The sequence below is a fragment of the Haematobia irritans genome, unplaced genomic scaffold (genome assembly GCF_050003625.1).
Source record: "Haematobia irritans isolate KBUSLIRL unplaced genomic scaffold, ASM5000362v1 scaffold_8, whole genome shotgun sequence".
Classification (NCBI taxonomy): domain Eukaryota; kingdom Metazoa; phylum Arthropoda; class Insecta; order Diptera; family Muscidae; genus Haematobia; species Haematobia irritans.
The window spans coordinates 1,064,353-1,069,451 of record NW_027445841.1 but is presented as its reverse complement, the minus strand read 5'-3'; positions in this window follow the sequence as shown (position 1 = coordinate 1,069,451).

Here is a 5,099-nt window from a genome sequence, read left to right as displayed (position 1 = left end):
ATTTCTATAGAAAATTTTACCAAAATTTTACTTCTTTTTGTCAATTTTTTATAGAAAATTTTGTTAACATTTTATTTCTACATTTTGTTTCTATAGAAAATTTCGTCAAAATTTATTTCTATAGAATATTTTGTCAAAATTTTATTTCTATTGAAAAATTTTGTCAAAATTTTATTTCTATCGAAAATTTTGTCAAAATTGTATGTCTATAGAAAATTTTGCCAAAATTTTGTCAAAATTTTATTTCTATAGATAATTTTGTCAAAATTTTATTTCTATCGAAAATGTTGTCAATTTTTTTTTTTTGTATAGAAAACTTTGTCAAAATTTTATTTCTACATTTTAATTCTATTGAAAATTTCGTCATAATTTATTTCTATAGAATATTTTGTCAAAATTTTATTTCTGTCTATAGAAAATTTTTCCAAAATTTTACTTCTATAGAAAATTTTGCCAAAATTTTACTTCTATAGAAAATTTTGCCAAAATTTTACTTCTATAGAAAATTTTGCCAAAATTTTATTTCTATAGTTTTATAGATAGTTTTGTCAAAATTTAATTCTATAGAAAATGTTGTCAATTTTTTTTTTGTATAGAAAATTTTGTCAAAATTTTATTTCTATAAAAAAGTGTCTAAAAATTTTATTTCTATAAAAACTTTTTGAAAAATTTATTTCTATAGAAAAATTTCTCAAAATTTTATTTCTATAGAAATTGTTAAGCTTTCTTCGGTCTAAAGGGGTCTAGCTCATTTTTAGCCATGTTCTATTATTACTATATTGAATTCGTACATACTAAAAAATCTACAATAAACATTATTTTAAGACCGAAAAAATTGATTTTATATCCTATACGGTTTTTGAGAAATTCAAAAAAAAAAAAAAACTTTGAACTTGTTTCCTGTAAAATAGCGTACTTTGGAATAGAAAAATCGAAATCTAACGTATATTAGATTACAAATTATAAACATTTATAATTTTCCCCATTTTCTCCATAATTTTTATCTTTACCCAGCGAAAACTAGTAACCACATCTCATTACAATTTGCATTACCAGGAGTAAAGCTGTCATTACACATTGCATTACATTGCGATGATTTATAATCACTAACTTGTAATGTACTTGTAACAATAATAAACATGTAACAATAATAAATACTTCTTGGTAATTTTCGAATTGTTATTCTCAACATGTAATGCATTTGGCTGTTAACGACTTAATAAAATGGAATAAATGATGGTATCATAATTATAATTATTCAATTAATTGAGCATTTACTTAAAAAACTCAAAAAGTTAAGGAATATTCTTTATGAATATTTCATAATAATTGTGTTTTAAATTAATGACATTACCATATTATGTTTTAAATAAATGCTTATTATACCTCATTCCCATTACACTTTCAAAATCGACTTTAACTAGATTTCATCTGCCATTTGCCTTATAAAAAAGGGAGTTAAAATCCAACTTTTAGTAGATTTCGAACCTAATGTGGTCTATTAGGTTTATTATAAAGTATAACACGAATCAAACTCCCTTAAACAACCCACTTTTATTTCTATTTTAAGTGTGAAATTAATTTGCGTGTAATCTTATTTAGATGACTTGTTACATTTTTGTTTATTTCTGCAATATTTGTTTCTATTCAAGTAGTGTTCATATTACAGCATTACTCACCATATTTTGATCCATTGTAATCGGCTAGAGAAGTCAATATTTCGAGTACGAATAACTGATTACATATTAGGTGATTATATGCTTTAAAAGCACTACTTATTTCATGGCCGAAGGTATGCCTGGGGAGAAGTACTTTCCCCCTAGGACATGAGTGTGTAAATGTAATCTGGAGCGATGTCAATTAATAAGTGGTTATTAATTTTTAAATAGGCTTACCTACAAGCTTACCGGGTAATGAGAGTTTTTGCTGGGTACGTATAAGCTATAACAAGTATATACAGCAGTAAGTTCGGCCGGGCCGAATCTTAAATACCCACCACCATGAACCAAATATTAGGGTTTCCTTTGAAATTTCAGGAGGGCTTGAGGACTTGAGGACACAACCCGAAGATAAATTTAAAGATTTCACCTATGAGGACTATATCAGATTCTGGATTTATAAGAACCATTTTTGTTTGAGGTTTAGAGGAATCATTAACATCTCTTGTAAGTGTGCAAGAAAATTATAAAATAACGTCTTGATTTGAAATCTTAAATCTGTAGAAGTAAAATCTGGAAATTTTACATTGAGTTTCAAGCAATTTTCATGATCAGTGCGCCTTCTACACCCTCAAGAAGTGAAGTCGGTCTATATGGAGGCATTACCAAATGGACCGATAAAAACTTAATCCGATACACGTTTTTGTGAGCCTAAAATACCAGAATATTTACAATTTCAGGCATATCAGATAAAAACTACGGTTTCTAGAAACCCAAGGAGTTAAATCGGGAGATCGTTCTTATGGGGGCTATACTAAAATATGGACCGATACTCACCATTTTCGGCACACCTCTTTGTGACCCGAAAATACCTCTAGATTTCCAATTTCAGGCAAATAGGATAAAAACTTCGGATTCTAGAAGCCCAAGAAGTAAAATTGGGGAATCGGTCTATATGGGGGCTATACCAAAATATGGATCGATACTCACCATTTTCGGCACACCTCTTTATGGTCCTAAAATACCTCTACATTTCCAATTTCAGACAAATTGGATAAAAACTACGGTTTCTATAAGCCCAAGACCCCAAATCGGGAGATCGGTCTATATGGGGGCTATACCATAATATGGACCGATACTCACAATTTATGGCACACGTATTTGTGGTCCTACAATACCTCTAGATTTCCAATTTCAGGTAAATTGAATAAAAACTGCGGTTTCTATAAGCCCAAGAAGTAAAATCGGGAGATCGGTCTATATGGGGGCTATACCAAAATATGGACCGATACTCACAATTTTTGGCACACGTATTTGTGGTCCTACAATACCTCTAGATTTCAAATTTCAGGTAAATTGAATAAAAACTGCGGTTTCTATAAGCCCAAGAAGTAAAATCGGGAGATCGGTCTATATGGGGGCTATACTAAAACGTGGACCGATACTCACCATTTTTGGCACATCTCTTTATGGTCATAAAATACCTCCAGATTTCAAATTTCAGGCAAATTGGATAAAAACTACGATTTCTATAAGCCCAAGACCCCAAATCGAGAGGTCGGTTTATATGGGGACTATATCAAAACCTGGACCGATATAGCCCATCTTCGAACTTGACCTGCCTGCAGACAAAAGACGAGCTTGTGCAAAATTTCAGCACGATTGCTTCATTATTGAAGTCTGTAGCGTGATTACAACAGACAGACAGACAGACAGACAGACAGACAGACAGACAGACAGACGGACAGACGGACATCGTTATATCGTCTTAGAATTTCTCCCTGATCAAGAATATATATACTTTATATAGTCGGAAATCGATATTTCGATGCGTTACAAACGGAATGACAAACTTATTATACCCCCGTCACCATTCTATGGTGGTGGGTATAAAAATATAGTACATGAAGTCGTATAATTGATATAAACTATTTTACATAATTTTGCCAATAGTGCGTATGATTTATACAAAATTTGTGGGGAACTAAAAACCATTATAAAATTCGCAATCATTTTGTCCGTCTTTTCTTTAAAGTCAATCTATAAGTATGTAAGCAAAGTTTTGGAGACTTGTCTTCCTTTTTCATTTATTGGAAATTTATTCATCCCTTTCAGCGTATGTCATTGAATAGTAATTCAATAACATTGACTTATTGGGAAATTGATAAACACATGAGATTGTATGGATGGATTTCTACTATGATTTCCCTCCCAATACTTTTTTCATCATTTACCACTACAAAATTGAATGAAACAATCTCTGTGGTTTCAACAAAGTTACGAGAGTAAAAATAAATAAAAAATTTTCCCTCTTAGCTTCTCAATTTGACTTAATTAAAATTTCGCTTTGACTAACTTTTAATTCGTTTATATCGGGAAAGAAAGACTTTGTAAGAGCACATCTATGTTGATAATAAGTTTATTTGGAAACGAAACGTTTAAACCACAACAAACTAAAATCATTGTATGAGATTAACTTCAAAACTGTCATAGGTCAAAAAATTTTAAGGGGGGAATATAAATGTAAGGGAAGTGATTAAATATAAATTATCTAAAAAATAGGTTATTTTAAATTCAAAATAATCCCCCTTGCACGAATTTTTCAAAAAATTTCAAATTTTCTTGAATTTTTCAGAGATGGTTGAATTCAACGTCTACATTATTTTTCGCTATTTTGTGGTGAAGAGGACCTCTCCTTTACAGGACTTTTTTAAAGCACAGTGAAAAAACTAAACTTCTCTGATTTAGTTGAATTTACAGAGGATGTGGGGTGATTATGAAGTAAATATATATTAGTTGATTTCTCAATATCTGGGTGGGGACAAACCCCCCCCCTTACCGATTTTTTCCAAATTGGACTAAACATCTCCGATTTGCTTGAAGTTGTCAGAGATGGTTGAATGTGTCGGCTAGTCAAATGTCCCGGAAAGGAATCTCCCCTACGCCCGACTTTTTTTAGAGAACAGTTTACTTGAAATTTACTTTTTCAAAATTGAACCAAAGATGTCCGATTTGCTTGAAGTTGACAGAGATGGTTAAATGTGTCAGCTAGACAATTGGCCGGGAAATGGACCTTCCATTTGCCAGATTTTTTTACAGTACAGTGAAAAACTAAATTTCTCCGGTTTACTTGAAACTTTCAGGACGTGGGGAGATTATGAAGTTATTATTAGGTACTTAATTTTTTAATATTTGGTCGAGGAGGGGGATCTCCCCCTTGCCTAAGTTTTCGAAAATTTGACCAAGGTTCTTCGATTTGCTTGAAATTTTCAGAAATGGTTGAATGTGACGCCTATACAAAGATCCGCTACATTTTTTTTTCGATATTTGGTGGGGCCAAATATCCGATTTACTTGAAATTTAGAGAGGACGTGGTTATGAAGTATTGTGACTGGGAGGGGGTCTCCTCCTTGCCACTTTTTCAAAATTAGACCAAAGTTC